The sequence below is a fragment of the Orycteropus afer genome, unplaced genomic scaffold (assembly GCF_000298275.1).
Source record: "Orycteropus afer afer isolate SDZICR_OR568_19922 unplaced genomic scaffold, OryAfe1.0 scaffold00316, whole genome shotgun sequence".
Classification (NCBI taxonomy): domain Eukaryota; kingdom Metazoa; phylum Chordata; class Mammalia; order Tubulidentata; family Orycteropodidae; genus Orycteropus; species Orycteropus afer.
The window spans coordinates 1,976,101-1,993,801 of NW_006921903.1; positions in this window are offsets into that span (position 1 = coordinate 1,976,101).

Genomic DNA, 17,701 nt, shown 5'->3' on the forward strand with positions numbered 1-17,701 from the left:
AAGGCTGGAGGTTCAAACCCACCAGCCACTCCCTGGAAGGAAGGTTGGGCAATCTACTTCCATAGTGATACAGCCTCAGAAACCCAAGAAGGGGTAGCCATGAGTCGGTTCTAACTCCACGGCAATGGTTGCATTTTTGTGTGTGTGTGTGTGTGTATTTGCTGATTGGGTATGATTCAAAATAGGAAGAAACAGCTGCAAACATTCCTTAATAATAACAATGTGGAATGTATGATGCATGAATCTTGGAAAACTGGAAGTTGTCAGAAATGAAATGGAATGTATAAAGATCAATATCCTAGGTATTAGTGTGCAGAAATAGGACATTTTGAATTGGACAACCATATGATGTACTATGCCAGGAATGACAAGCTGAAGAGGAATGGCATCACATTCATTGTCAAAAGAAGCATTTCAATATATTCCCAAAAGTACAATGCTATCTGTCATAGGATAATATCCATACACCTACAAGGAAGACCAGTTAATACAGCTAATATAGAAATTAATGCATCAACCACCAAAGTGAAAGACTAAGAAATTGATTTTTACCAACTTCTGTAGTCTGAAATTGACAAAACATGAAATCAAGATGTATTGATAATTATCAATGACTGGAATGCAAAAGTTGGAAGTATCAGTATCTGGAAAATATGCTCCTGGTGCAAGAAGTCTCATAAGAAGATGGAAGGAATACACAAAGAGACTATAGCAAAAACAATTGGTCAACATTCAGCCATTTCAAGAGGTAGTATATGATCAAGAAACCATGAAAGCTTTTTGAATAGCTAATTTTTATTTTGCTTATGTTGCTGATTTTACTATTTTGACTGAAGCTGACCTGAACAGATCAGGTTGTGTAATATTTTAGGCTTTAATTTTTTTTAAGGTTTGCGTAATATTATTGGAACAGATGCAGAAGGAACTGTTACTAAGAAAAAGACAAAACACACTTGAAATAAAGGAACTGTGTATTAAAATATTAACAATAACTCATAACTGCACTTTTATAACATTTTACAAAACTATTTATAGGTACCAAATAATAAGTCTTGTTAAACTGTATCACATTTATACTCACAGAAGTGTACTTCATTGTTATTAGTAGGAATTTTAGTTTTTCGATAAAATGGGCAATACTGGAAAAAACAAAGAAAAAAAGAACCAATGGTATTGAAGGAAGAAGTCCAAGCTGCACTGAAAGAATTGATGAAAAACAAAACTCTAGGAATTGATGGAATACCCACTGAGATGCTTCAGCAAACAGTTGCAGGCCTGGAGGACCTTATTTATGCCAAGAAATCTGGAAGAGAGCTACCAGGAAAATTGATTGGAAGAGACCCATAACTGTGCCCATTCCAAAGAAAGGTGATCCAACAGAATGTGGAAATTATCAAACAATATCATTAACATGAAAAGCAAGTAAAATTTTGGTGAAGGTAATTAAAAAATAGTTTGCAGCAGTATATTGACAGGGAATTTCCAGAAATGGAAACTAGATTCAGGATAAGACATGGAAGGAAGGATATCACTGATGATGTCAGATGGATCTTAGCTGAAAGTAAAGATGTTTACTTGTGTTTCATTGACTATGCAAAGGCATTTGACTGTGTGGATTATAACAAATTATGGATAACATTGCAAAGAATGAGAATTCCAGAACACTTCATTGTGTTCATGAAGAACCTGTACATAGACCAAGAGGCTATCTTTGGAATAGAACGAAAGACAATGCAAGGCTTAAAATCAGGAAAGTGTGCATCATGATTGTATTCTTCCACTGTACTTACTCAATCTGTGTGCTGAGTAAATAATCTGAGAAGCTGGACCATATGAAGAATGTAGCATCAGGTTTGAAGGAAGACTCATTAACAATCTGTGATACACAGATGACACAACTTTGCTTGCTGAAAGTGAAGATGTCTTGATACAGTACTTACTGATGAACACCAAAGACTACCACCTTCATTATGATTTACATTTCAGCCTAAAGAAAACTATAAGCATCCATACAATAAACAGAGAAATTGTTTTTTTCAAGATATCATTTTACTTGGATACACAATCAAAACCCGTTGAAACAGCAGTCAAGAAAGCAGACATCATATTGCACTTGGAAAATCTCCCACAAAAAGTGTATAAGAGCAAAGATACCACTTTGAAAAGGTAAGCCAAACCTAAACTATGGTATTTTCAGTCACCTCATACAGATATGAAAGCTGGACAGTGAATAAGGAAGATCAAAGTGGAATCAATGCCTTTGAATTGTGGTGTTGTGTAGGAATAATGAAAACACCACAGACTGACAAAAGAAAGGTGGATGGCTTGTGGAGGTGGCTTTAAGGGGTGGCTCAGAAGGGGAACTGGGTGCTGGTGGCTTATGGAGGCAACTTTAAGGGAGACCAGGAAGTGAGCTCAATATCTTCAGCCAAAACAAGACAAGGAGGTGATTGTGGAACAGACCATATTGTTCATATGCAAGTTCAAGTTGAAATTGAAGACAATTAAAAGATGTTCACATGAGCCAAAATATGACCTTGATTATATTTCTCCTGGATTTAGGCACCATATAAAGAATAGATTTGATGCATTGAACACCAATGACCCAAATCCAAAGGAATTGTGGAATGGCATCAAGAACATCATCCATGAGGAAAGCAAGAGGTCATTAAAAAGACAGGAAAGGAAGAAAAGACAAAAATGAATTTCAGAAGAGACTCTGCTCTGAAACTTGCCTTTGAACAGAGAGTAGCTAAAGCAAATAGAAAAAAAAATGACAAGATAAAAGAGTTGAATAGAATATTTCAAACAGCAGCTTGAGAAGATAAAGTAATTTTTAAAATGAAATGTGCAAAGGTCTGGAGTCAGAAAACCAAAAAAAAGAAGAAGATGCTCATCATTTCTTAAGCTGAAAGAACTGAAGAAAAAATTTAAGCCTTGAGTTGCAATATTGAAAGATTTTATGGGCAAAATATTGAATGATGCAGGAAACTCAAAAGAAGATGGAAGGAATGCAGAGTCACTGTACCAAAAAGAATTGGTCGAGGACTTCTGGTAAGGTGGTGGAATAGGCAGACAAGCTACACAGATGCTTTTCAACAAAGAAAAGAGAAACCAGTTGACAGAGGTACAGAAGATAATACTGGAGCCCTAAGCTTTGAAAGCAAGTATACAAAAGTGGATTAGGTACCCACTAGTGGAAAAACCTGAATGAAAACAGTGAATATGGAGATGGACAGAGTTGAGGACTGTCAGCTACTCTGATGGGACCAACAGCCTGAATATTTCCAAGTGGTTTGGGGGCCTAAAAATGGACCTAAAGATCAACACTGGTCACCAAGGGCTGCAGGAACGACTGTGCTGGTGGCCTATGACCATAAAGGGAAACAGCATGGAGGGAGAAAACCTGAGCTGTGGATTTTCAGCTGTCCAGATGGTGCAACCATTTTGGTTGTTTACAAGTGGTAGCCATTTTGGATATATGAAGTGACAGCATTCTCATTCGGTTTCCAGAAACCTAAGAATAGTCTCTGTTTTCCAAGAATGCCAGGGACATATGGGAAGCTGACAATGGGAAAGGAGACAGGTGGTGAGTATATAAGTGCTGCCAACTAGCGAATAGAGGAGCACAGTACCCTGCTTATATAGATAACATCCAAACAAAAGAAAGAAAATGAAAAGTGTGGGCAAGTCAATCCAACATACTATCATCAATTAAATATAAACACAAAAATGTCACAATGTCTCAGAGATAACAGAACATCACAGTCCATACAAAGAAGCAAGATAAAGCAAGAGAAACAAGGGACCAAGATAGAGACCCATAACACATTTTTGAGGAAGCAGCAGCATTGGAACTCCCTGGTAAGGAATTCCAAAGAATTATATTTAGGTACCTTCAACATATTGAGAGACAGATCAAGGAAAACACTGACAAAACTGAGGAAAACACAGAGAAAACCCTAGAACAATTTAAAAAGACAATACAAGAACAAAGTGACAAAATGAATGAAAAATTAGAAATGATTCAAAATCTACAGATAGAAATCCAGAAGATTGATACTAAATTTTCAGAAATAGATAACATATTGAATGGGCAAAAGAGTAGAATTGAATCAACGGAAGACAGAATTAGTGAAATTGAAGACAAATATCTCAATACTCTTTTGGAAAGGGATCAATCAGAAAAAAGATCAAAGGTAAATGAAGAACACCTAAGGTTCATGTGGTATACTATCAATAGAAACAATCTATGTGTAATTGGAATTCTGGAAAAGAATAGACAAATAAAACCACAGAGAAAATTGCTGAAGATATGTTGGAAGAGAATTTCCCTGGTGTAATAAAAGATGAGAATATACCCATTCAAGAAGTCCAAAGAACTCCAAACAGGGTAGACCCCAAAAGAAAATCACCACGAAATATCATCAAACTCATCAAAACCAAAGACAGAGAAAGAATCCTGAAAGCAATATGGGAAAAATGAAAAGTTACCTATAAGGGGCAACCAATAAGATTAAGCTCAAATTTCTTGGTAGAAACCATGCAGATGAGAAGACAATGGGATTGCATTTAAAAAACCTTAAAAGAGAAAAAATTCCAACTGAGAATTATATATCTAACAAAATTTTCCCACAAATATGATGATGAAATTAGGACATTTTCAGATTAAGTAGAAATTAAGGGAATTTGTTCAAATCAAACCACCTTACAAGAGATGCTGAAGGGAGTCTGTGGACAAAGAACCAACAACAGCAAACAACTGATCATTAACACACATGATGACATAACCCAGAAACCAACCTAGTTATGGAAGTATCCAAAGTAAATAAGCATACAAGACTGTAAACAGGGAACCAGAGACATCTATTGACAAATGAGGACAACTACAAAACAAAAAGAGGGAAAAACTTATTTAGTCACAGAACTTCAAAGTGGTAGGGAAGTCAGGACAACTGCAAGATGGAACAGACTGTTCCAAACTTGGAAAGAAAATTATAAATCACAGGGTAACCTCAAAGAAAAATTATAAACCATCAAAATAAAAAAGAAGACAAGCACAAATACTTACCAAACACAAAAACAAATAACAATAAAGGAAGTGATAATACAGATCATAAACAAGATGAGCTTAGCACAGAACATTAAAGGAAGAAAGAAATTATATGCAATATCCATTTGCAGAAAAACAAAACAAGATCTGTACCTCACACTATACAAAAAACTAACTCCAGATGGATCAAAGATTTAAATGTGAAACCTAAAACTATAAAGTTCCTCAAGGAAAAAATAGGGACAAATTTTGAACCCTAAAATTTATGGCATAAATACACTGTGAAGCATAACTCAAAATGCAAAAACAGCTGAAGATAACTAGATGAACGGGACCTTCTAAAAATTAAATTTGTATGTGCTTCAAAAGTCGTCCCCAAAAGAGTAAAAAGAGAAGCTACAGATTGGGAAAAAATATTCAGCAACAACATATCTGACAGGGGATTTATCTCTAAAATTTATAGAAAAGTCCAACACCTCAACAGCAAAAAGATTTAAAATCCAGTTAAAAAATGGGCAGAAGACATGAATAGAAACCCAAACCAAACCCTCTGCCTGGAGTCAATTCTGTCCCATGACTCCCCTAGAGGATAGAGTAGAAACGTTCCAGAGGGTTTCCAAGGTTGTCAATCTTTATAGAACAACAACAACAACAAAAACCTCATTGCTGTTGAATCAGATTCGACTCATAGTGACCCTTCCTTGGGTTTCCAAGGGGATATAACTATGAAAGTAGATTGTCCAACCTTCCTTCCAAGGAGTGGCTGCTGGGTTTGAACCACCAGCCTTCTGGTTAGCAGTCAGATGCCTTAGGCACTACACCACCAGAGCTCGAGGCCCACTGCCATGCAGTCAATTCTGACTCATAATTCCCTGGGAGGACAGAGTAGAAGTGTTCTGGAGGTTTTCCAAGGCTGTAAATCAATACAGGACCAAACTGCCACAACTTTCTCCCTCCAAGCACATTGCTGGTAGGTCCAAACAGCTGATCTATTGGTTGGTAGCTGAGTGCTTTAAACACTGCACCACTAGGGTGCTTTCCTGTACAGATTAGAGCTTACAAAATGCTATAGAACAGCTCTTCTCTGTCACGAGAGACCACTCTGAGTCAAACATCAGATCAATAGTGGTCCCAGTTCTGGTTCTCTGGACCTCTGTGGCCTGCCTATATAAGCTCTGTGATGAATATAGAACCCACAGGAAAAGCTGCCTTATTTCAAGAAATCATAATTACTGCCCTTTGGTCTTTCAAACAATGGGGAAGAAATTGAAACACATATGCACATACACATCAAGGAGACTTTTCTACTCCAGATGGGAATTTCTGGACTAAATGCTAATAGTTCTGTGTTTCAGCTTCCAGAAGCATTTGTGTAAGAATTTGGAGTAAGGACAGTCTACCTGAGAGCTGCCTTTCCCCCAGTAGAATCTGATCTTGCATTCTTTCATAAACAAACTATATAAAAAGGTATAATCACATTTTCATTGAGATTATTATTTAAAAAGTTCACTTTCCCATTTGGAAACAATCAATCCAAAGATATGATGTTGAAGTTGTCAAAAACTCATATTACTTGGTTCTACAATCAATGCCAATGAAAGCAGTAGTTAAGACATCAAAGGACGTATTACATTGGGCAAATCTGCTTCAAAAGAGCTTTTTCAAGGGCTGAAGAGCAAAGGGGTCTCCTTGGAGACTAAGACATGCCTAACCCAAGCCATGGTATTTTCAATCGCCTCATATGCATGGTGAGAGCCACACAATGAATAAGGAAGATTGAAGAGGAGTTGATGCTTTTGAGTTGTGGTGTTTGTGAAGAATGCTGAAAATACCCTCATGTGCTAAAAGAACGAACAAATCTGTCCTAGAAGAAGTGCATCTGGCATGCTCCTTGGAAATGAGGAGGAACAGATTTTGTCCCATCTAGTTTGGTCATGTTGTCAGAAGGGACCATTCTCTGGAGAAGGATGTGATGCTTGATAAAGTGGAGGGTCAACGAAAGAGGGAAAGGCCCTCAATAGGATGGATTGACACAGTGGCTGCAGAGATAGAGTCAGGTATAGTAGGGATCGTGAGGCTGGCACAGGACTGGGCAGTATTTTGTTCTGTTGTACATGAGGTCAAGAGTCAGAAAGGACTCGACTACACATAACAACAACAACAACGATGGACCACAAGGACTTCAGCTTTCATGACTGTGAAGCCAGAAGGTGCCTGGTTATCAGTGCCAACCACTTGGAAAGGGATAAAAATCAGAGATCCTCAATAGAGTGGGAAGAAATATATGGAACAAAATTCAAAAACACAAAAATGATCAGAATTACTGGTCAGATAGAGAATGATGGAACTCCAGAGACTATGGTCCCAGGTTATCCTTCAGGCCTGGAAATGGACTCACTTCCATGGATTAGCTCTCAACCCAACAGTGGAAAGACCTACAAGCAGAACACCTACCTCAGAGAGATGCACTCACCTACTCTAGGGAGGTGCACCCCTTAGATCAATCAACCGTGAAACACCAGAGGGGCAGCAGTCACATAGAGGGAAAGCTGGACAGATTCGAATGAATAGATAGGAAGGGCACAGGGAAGGGAGGAGAGGAGAGGAGAGGAGAGTTTTCATGGTTGGGGATTGTAATCGGGGCAGTGAAACCAAATGTGCATGAATTATTGAGAGTAAAACTAATGTGCTTTGTAAATTCACACCCAAATCACAACTGAAAAGAAAGAAGAAAGAAAAGGAAAAAATAAAAAGTTTACTTTCTTTTATGATTAAATTCATTACAGGATCCTATTCATTTTCTTTCTCTTAATGTTTCCACTCTCAGAAATCATTAACCGTTCATTGAAGTAAAATTTAAGAAATAGAAATCATCCTTTATGCTGCACTATGTGTGCCTACTCCAATATGTTCTGAGAATACACTGTAATATAATAAATTCATCCTTCTATGCTAAGATTTCAATGTTCTGAGGTGGGGAAATAATACCACTTGTGTTTTGTTTTTGTTTTTTAGTGGGAAAATTAAACAATATAAAATGATCATCAACACCTAAACCCATCTATCTAGAAAAAAACTGTATGTGCTTGGAATAGATATTATCAAAAAGTCCCACAGAACAGGAGCCAAAATGCCAAAAGAAATCTCATATTCCAAAATGTGGACTGTCCAATGGCTGTCCAATGACTCTGGACAGCAGACTAATCTTGTGCAAAATTAGGAGAAAGATGTAACACTGCTTACAATTCTGTACTTCTTTGGTTGTTCTTTTCCCCACTTTGTCCTACTGAAGTTTCCAGAACCTTCCAGAAACTCCAGTGCCCCTTGGGGAAGCATCCTTCTACCCAGGGCTACCATACTCAGTTTGTATCTCTGGCTCAGGACCCCACCACCACAGCCCTCTGTCAGAAGGCATTGCCAGTGTTCAGTACTGAAGCAGGGCTCCCAAGGATGAGTGCCTTATTCCAAAACAGAGTCTTCCCATGGAGTCTCAGGTGTGAGTGGGTTAGTGGAGTGCATGAGAGAGTACCAAAGGACATGGGGATCTTTTGTGCAATTTGAACCATACCTGTAGACAGAAAGACAAGCAGGGCCAACTGGTCTTTCTGCTGGCCAGGAAGACATGCACACCCCAAAGGCCATCTCCATCTTAGTCTCTGAGCCACCTGCCCCATCGTCTGGGTGTTTAACAGCCATCTCTTTATGTTAGCTTCTGGAAACAAGTTCCCATCCAGTTGCCTGACCCCATGTGTGTCAGAGCCATACTCTGCTCCATAGGCAGTATAATGACTGATGTTTTGGAAGTAGATCACAAAGCCTCTCTTCCAAAGATCCTCTGGTTGGACTCAACACCCAACGTTCCAGTTTCTAATCAAGGGAACTAACCTTTTGTACTACCCAGGGGCTTCTTTGAGGAGCTCTGATGGTGCAGTGGTTAAACAGGGTAGGTGTTGTCCAGTCAGCTCCAACTCGTAGTGACATTGTGTACAACAGAACAAAGCACTCCCCGGTCCTGCACCAGCCTCACAATGGTTGCTATACCTGAGCCCATCATTGCAGCCACTGTGTCAATCCATCTCATTGAGGGCCTTCCCCTTTTTCACTGACCCTCCACTTTACCAAGCATGATATCCTTCTCCAGGGAGAGGTCCCTTCTGACAACATGACCAAGGTAGGTGAGATGAAGTCTGGCCATTCTCACTACCAAGGAGCATTCCAGCTGCACTTCTTTCAGAACAGATTTGTTCTTCTGGCAGTCCATGGTACTTTCAGTATTCTTTGCCAAAACCACAACTCAAAAGCATCAACTCTTCTTCGCACTTCCTTATTCATTATCCAGCTCTCACATGCATATGAGGCGATTGAAAATACCATGGCTTGGGTTTGGTGCACCTTAGTCTTCAAAGAGACATCTTTACTCTTCAATACTTTAAAGAGGTCTTTTGTAGCACATTTGTCCAGTGCAATACATTGTCTGATTTTTTGACTGCTGCTTCCATTGGTATTGATTGTGGAATGAAATAATAATATGAAATCTTCTACAACGTCAATCTTTTCTCCACTTATCATGATGATGCTTATTGGTCCAGTTATGAGGATTTGCATTCTTTTTATGTTGTGCAGTCCATACTGCAGCCTATAGTCCTAATATTCATCAATATATGCTGCAAATCACCTTCATTTTCAACAAGGAAGGTTGTACCATCTGCATATCGCAAGTTGTTAACCAGTCTTCCCCAATCCTGATGCTATGTTCTTCTTCAAATAGTCTAGCTTCTCCAATTATTTACTCACCATACAGAATGAATAAGTGTAATGAAAGGATACAACCCTGACACACTCCCTTCCTGATTTTAAACTATGCAGTGTCCCCTTATTATATTTGAATGACAGCCTCCTAGTCTATGTATAGTTTCCTCATGAGCACAATTAACTGTTCTGGAATTCCCATTCTTCTCAATGTTATCCATAATTTGTTATGATTGACACAATCAAATGTTTTTGCATAGTCTATAAAGCACAAGTAAACATATTTCTGGTTTTCTTTGCTTTGAGCCAAGATCTATCTGACATCAGCAATGATATCCCTCATTCCACATCCTCTTCTCAGTGACTACACAAGAGAAAGACGTGGCATATTCTGTAAATTACAACTTTAAAAACCCTATGGGGCAATTCTACCCTGTCCTCTGGGCTCTGAATGAGTCAGAATTGACTAGATGACAATAGGTGTGTGGTTTTTCTTGTCTTTTTTTTTTTTTTTTAATTGCTGATTTACAAACTTGGTTTTTCATTTTCCAAATTTACCTGAATAGAAACAGGTAATTTATAATTAAAAACATTTATAATTAAAAACACCCAAGTCAACTCTACTTAATTTTAGTTTGATCAAAAGTTTTTCTGAATAAAAACCAAATAACCTTTATGTCCATCCTGGGAACTCTTGCCTTTGTGTACTCCCACATGACCTGTTTCTCTTCTTTCCATACTCACTTGGGAACAGAGCATAACTTTAGAAGACTTCGTTTGTAAAGAAATGCTTCTTATACATGCTTACAAGGCTCTTCCATAAAAAGAATATTCGAAAGAGCTGCTATATTTCATTCATGTACTTTTTTCCCTGGCTGATTTGTGCTAAGAATATCAAACATACGTCACCCCAGTGAGAACTTGCAATGGTGTCCTTTCTGCATGGCTCAGAGAAGGAAACTCATTCCGCACCCCTGTCTGCTTCTGTCTGCCCCAACACTGACCAACAGTGAGCAGAGGCTGGCCAGTGATGATGAGCGTCCTCTGCCCTCCTTGGCTGTGATCCTCAAGTGCACCTCCCCAAGGGCTGCTCCCCAACATGAGCTGCCCCTGCAAGCAGCTCTGGTCCCAGGAAGAAGGCAGTGCTCTCTGCCCACCCAAGGCAAAGCCAAGGCAAGTGGCCCATCCCAGGGCCCTTTGGCTGTGGAGGCTTTTACTATCTGCATATTTATTTCACCTCTTAAATGAAATCCAATTGGAGGCTGTTAATATTAATGCACTGAGATAATCCTAATGATGAATTAATAAAACACTTGGCCTCTCAATGTGCTGTTTGCTTTTACATTTAATGATGCTCTTAGCTGGAAGGAGGGAGAGGCAGACAGGCTCCACCTGAAGCCTAGAAATGAGAAACCAGTTCATTGTTTGGAGCTCGCTGCCTTAATGACAATCAATACAATCGATCTGGAGGTAGAAAAGTATTCATTTACTCAATCTCTACCACGAGCTACGAGCACTAGCGAGATGTCTCAACCATCATCTGAATACAATATTTCGTCAAGGTCCTTGGTTTGCTAATGAATGATATGCAAAATGAATTTTTCATCCCCTCCAACATGGTTTTGGTACCACAAACATATGACTTCTCCTACTGGTAACACATGATGGTATTGTCCCAGGGCAACAATACAGGCATTGCTAAAAAAAAAAAAAGAAAGAAAAAAAAAACCTAAGAAGTCAACTCTATGTCAGTTTGGATTTTCTTGCAAACCAGATGCTGTTTTTTTTTTTTGTGTGTGTGTGTGTGATTTGGGTGAAGGTTTACAGAGCAAATTCACTTTCCATACAGCGGTTCACATATACTTTGTCTCATGACATTGACCACAGTTCAGATGCTGTTTTTGCTTCATGCTTTGTCCAAAATAATTCCAGGCTGGAGGCCTTTTGTTGTTCAAATGAAGATAATTTACCTTTCACACTCTGCAGGATTAGTCATTGAAAGGACAATTTAATTCCAATTAACGTAACTAGATTTAGTATCAAACATACACTAAGTATACTTTCACTTCAACAGTCATCCAACAAACATTTGTTAAAGTTCTCTAATTAGCCTATTTTCTCAGTTGATTAAAAACAACCACATCAACAATCTTTGGTTCTTGGAACACCTCCCGAACATAAGCATTTTCCTGTACGATACGCAAGGCGGGATTCTAATCTGTAATGAAGACACAAGTTCCTATTCTATCAGCAATGAAAATTAAGATCTCACATCAAAGCTATTGACTTGAAACCAATGACTAAGAGGAACTGGGGAAAAAAAAAAAAGAGCTAAATCAAAATGGGAAAGGATTTTAAAAACGAAATCACTGTGAGCTCAAGGGATGACAGTCAAGAAAAAACATCAGCCCGTCTATTCTTCAGCTTACAAAATCGATGTTTTAAAAGCCCATTTAAATTTTAGGAGAATGAGCAGGGCAAAAAGAAATGTATTTAGGGCAGAGCTAATTTGTTCACTGTCATTTACAAGGATTTTCATAACATTTATTCTTCTATTAAGTTGGCATGAGCTGTTACTTGGGGACAGGCCACAGGCTGGTGTTGTCTTGCAGTGTTTAAAGGACATCTGCTTCAGACTTGGAAGGCACAATTGATTTTGCTCTAATGCAAAGTAAAAGGGGAGTGAGTTTTAATTGCTAATCTGCAAGCAGGGTTAGAAAAGTTAGTGTGAGTGGTCCATGGGAGCTGGCATTATGAAGAGCAGGGAGAGGTGTAGAGTATCCCCTGTTAATGGAGAGTTTTGTGACATGGTTCATCTAACATGTGTGAAAGCAATAACTGAGCCATCATTCCAAATGCTAAATGCCAGCTTACAAAGGTCTGCTGACATCAGTGCTTGCAGAATGAGCAAATCAAGCTTGGTGAAAACCAACTTTAAAAAATGTGCTAAATGCATTGTCAACCAGGCACTCTGGGAAGTGGCTACATGGGAAAGTTTTTGGAGTAAAACAGTAATATTACAATGCTCTATTAGTCATGAACCCCTTTAGAATATGCTTTTAATTACAGGGACATGGCCCTTTTTATCTGCTTACCAGGTTAGCCACGAGACAAGTCAAGAAGGTCTCCTATTATATGAAACACGCTATGTTGTTACTATAGCATTCGCTTCTGTCAGGCAGGATGTTACTGAAGAATAACTTACCAAAAGAAAGAGTGTGAGCCGCCTCCAGGTCATCACGCTTAGATGTAAATATCTCACCTGAAAATAGGCAAAAGTGGCAACTTCATCTGGCTTATAATTGCTAATTTTCATCCCTTCCAGCCCAAACAGAGAGATTTGGAAATAAAAGTAAAAAATGACTTCCACTAATATGTGTCCACTTTGTGATCAGTGTCTTTGGTTAGAAAACCAAACAGCCCAACGCGGGAGGCTTGAACGTGAGTGAAGATGGGAGAGAGACTCCATGTGACTGGACACCACAGTGGTGTTGGAATGATTCAGAGAAAGGAGTTCTTACAGCAGCTGAAGGGCCAAAGGAGTGACTTTTGTGGTGTCAACCTGGCATGCAGGAGGGGCCGTTGCTGGACACGCGACGTGCACTTTGCACAGGGAACAGTGGAGAAAGCTTTGTCGGAAGCTGCCCTAAAGCAGCCCCGGAGCTGCGAACCCTCGGGCCCCGTAGACTGCACTTCAGGCTGCCTGCGTGTGCCGAGCCAACAGATGCTCGACAGGTATTCAAGTGGCTCCCCTTTACCATCAAGTCTTTTGGGGAAAGGTGTGGCATAATCCTATGCATAAATAAAGTCAAGTGAAATAAAGTCAAAGAAAATGAATGCATTTTCAACCTCTATCACCTTCCGCTGTGGCTCTGTGGATCAGATTTCTGCTGAAGGTGGGGAGATTCTCAAATGATAAATGAAAAACAATTTCACATTTTGAATTTATGGGTCTGGAGGAGGATAGATCACCTCTCCTCGAGCTCAGCGCCTTGTGTGTCTGTAACCCGTTTGGGATGTTCTCTGTATCATTCACACAGGCTCAGTTTTACTTCTTGCCTTCAGCCTTAACGAAATTGTTCATTGCAAAATGGATAGTGCAGATTTAATTACTTGGGAGAAGCAGTTTGTTCTGTTTTTCTACACAGATGATGTTTAAAAAAAAAAAAAAAAAAAAAAAAAAGAACAACGAAAAAAAGGATTCCTTGTAGCACTCCCCTACCCTGGGTGTATATAAAATGCTGTCCCTGCGCTTTACGGTGATGAAAAGGACAGGCCATCGTGTCTAAGTCAGCTAAGCTTGATATGATGCCAAAGCCTTTGGCTAAACATAGATTGACTTAATTCTTTCAGTAATGACTTTGGTCTGGAGCGCTTCCCCACCACAAGAGGGAGAGACCCAACAGAACACACGAAATCGCCTCACGCCTGTTATCTTGAGTCTGCTGCAGGCAAAACCTCGAAATATTTTTTTAATCGAGATTCTCTGCAGCAGCCGGTTCCAAATGCCAGTATCCATCACAGCTGACTGGATCAATAGCTGTGTTTTGGCCCCAGTCCCCTGCGAGAGATGGCATGCCATCAGTGATAGACAAATATCACAGTTAAGCAAAGTATCCAGCCAGACCTAGTAACATTTTTATTGATTTTTGTTGTGCAAATAATGTCTTTTTGGGCTGAATAAATGGCTTTGAGCCAAACAGTCATTGTTTATGATTCCAAAATGCAATAAAGGGACAGGAAATATATTATAGCCAATGTCTCAAGGCACACAGCATAATCATCCTTTGGTGGTGAAAAACTACCCAGCTGAAACCAAGAGTGCATATTTATCCGCGCTTAAAGGTACCTGCAGGACTTGCAAATCTTACACAAAATGTCCTGTTAGGAAACAGATGGTGTTGCCCTTTAACCTATTGAATAACTACTAGAAAACCGAGCAAAAAAATAAGCACTATATTTCTTCAATCAATACAAAGAAACCAGTTTATTATACTCCCTTCAAATGAAATATCAAAGTTGCCGAAAGAGCATCCATTCAGGGTGAAAGAAAACCTATCAAAAAGCTCCCCGACTTTATCAAGCGCTATCAAATCAAAAAATATTTTAGTAAGGTTGATTTAAAAAAAAAAAAAAAAAAAAAAAAACCTCTACTGATTCCAAATAATTGTGAACCCATTGCCTTTTGTAGCTCAGGAGAAAGGTGAGCATAAAAGGTTTTCTTCTGAACTAAAATAAGTCTTCTGTGTGTGCTCATGTTGGTGCCCTTATTTTTACCTTAGATTGCTGGAATCTTCAAATGGGTCATTAAACTGGCCACGCCAATCATTTAGTTGCTACATATATGCATCCTGATTCCCACAAAAATTACAACACTGCAGATGGTTTCAGACCCATCCACACCTGCAGCTGGTGACCTGTGCTGCCGTGTTACAAAGCACATACAATTGAGTTGGCCTTCCCCATGGCCTTCAACTCCAAGAATACCTATGATTTGTCAAAATCATTAGAATGGACTATCCAAAGTCCTGCACAGAGAAATACATGTTTCAAAACATGGAATTGTTCAACTATTTATGTTCTACCATGAAAAAAACATCAATCCAGCTTTGCTTGATTCCTCATCTTATTTTGTACTTGTGACTAAGCTACTCTTCCGTAGATTTGTTCTTATGGTTAATATTGTGAATCATCAGTATTTTCTCTTTGCAAAAGTAGAGGGATTATTTAAAGAATAAATAACCTAATTATTTATTTACTCCTCAAATTTACTACTTTGTTTTTTAATTACTTTTTTTAATTTAAATCAATTATACTAACTCTATTGTTATAACCAAAAAAACCAAACAATCCCACTACTATCAAGTCAGTCCTGACTCACAGCAACCCCCATTTGGTTTCCAAGGCTGTAAATATTTATGAAGTAAATTGCCTCATCTTCTTCCCATGGAGCAGCTGATGAGTTTGAACCACCAACCTTCTGGTTAGTATCCAAAAGCCTTACCCACTCTGCCACCAAATCTCCTTAGCATTTCTTAAATTACCAAAGTATGTATAATGTACCAAACTTGTAAACTAGAAAATATTTTTAAGAATCACCTACAATTTTACTGTCCAAACATTGTTATTTGTTGCTGCTGAGTTGATTCTGAATAACGGTGACCCCAGGTGGGCAGAGTAAAACTATTCTATAGGGTTTTCAGGGCTGTGACTTTACAAAAGCCCATTTCCAAGCATTGCTTCCAAGGTGCCTCTAGCTGGGTTTGAACAACCAACCTTTCGGTTAGTAGTCCAGCATTAACCATGTATCTTGCAGGAACTCCCAGCAAAACATTATAAGTGTTAGTCTATTGTTATGTGTATATTATTACTACACATGCATGTTTTTCATAAATCTATACCTGTACGATCCACCATTCAACTCTCAGTTTGTTGTACTGTGGTAGCTTGTGCATTGCTGTGAGGGTGGAGGCTATGCTACCAGTATTTCTAACATTAGCAGGGTCACTTATGGTGCGTAGGTTTCAGCAGATCCCACGGACTAAGACAGACTCAGAAGAAGGAATGGACCATCCATTTCTCAAAGAATTGGCAAGTGAAAACCTTGTGAATAGCAGTGAAACACTGTCTGATATATTACTGGAAAACTTTAGGAAGAGTCATGAACATTATCCAATATAGTGCCAGAATATAAGCCTCTCAGGTAGGAAGGCACTCAAAATATGACTGAGAAAGAGCTGCCTCCTCAGAATAGAGCCGAGATAAATGGGATGGACGAAGTAAACCTTTTGGGATCACCATTTGCTGATGTGGCACAACTCAAAAAGAGAAGAAACATCCATTAGTAATCAAAACATGGAATGTATGAAGTATGAATCTAGGAAAACTGGAAGTTGTCAAAAATGAAAGGGAAAGCATAAATATTGATATCCTAGGCATTTCGCATTCCAGGGACTTAAGAACAGGCAGTGAGGTGGGAAGCAGGGAGAAGACAAAAAAAGGCAAAAGTGACCAGAACAGATCAAGGAGTCAGCTGCAGGGACCCAGGGAAAGAGAGGGAACCCAGGCCACGTCCCACAAGCAATGAGGTGGGAAGGCAGGGAGAGGACAGAAAAAGCAAAGGGGATAGGAACAGATCAAGGGGTTAGCCGCAGGGATCCAGGTAGTGTGGTTGGAGGGGTTTCCAACAGCTAAGGGAGACAAACTTGTCTGTCAGTTTATCCTACTGTGGTGACATGTTGCTCTGAGTCGTGGGGCTGTGCCACTGGTGTTTCAAACCCAGTGGGGTGCACATGGTGCACAGGTATCAGCCCCAATTGCAGACTGAGACAGACTAGGAAGAAGGAGGAGGCTATCCATTTCTAAAAGAATTGGCCAGGGAAAACCTTATGAATAGCAGAGAAATACAGTGTGATACATTACTGTGCAACTTCATGAATAGTCCAGAAACATTGTCCAATTCAGAGGAGGAAATGAGTCACTTAGCTTAGAAAGCTCTCAAAGTAAGACTGGGAAAGAGCTGCATTATCAGAGTAAAATCAACCGTACTCATATGGATAAGGTAAAGTTTTTGAGAGCTCCATTTGCTGATGTGGCACCACTCAAATTGAGAAGAAACAGTGGCAAACATCCATTAATAATCGGAACATGGAATGTATGAAGTATGAATCTAGGAAAATTGGAAGTTGTCAAAAATGAAATGGAACACATAAAAATTGACATCCTAGGCATTAGTGAGCTGAAACGGACTGGTTTTGGCCATTTTGAATCAGACAACCATATGATCTACTATGCTGGGAACAACAGTTTAAAGAAGAATGGTGTGGCATTCATCATCACAAAGGATGTTTCAAGATCTGTCCTGAAGTACAATGCTGTCAGTGATAGGATAATATCCAT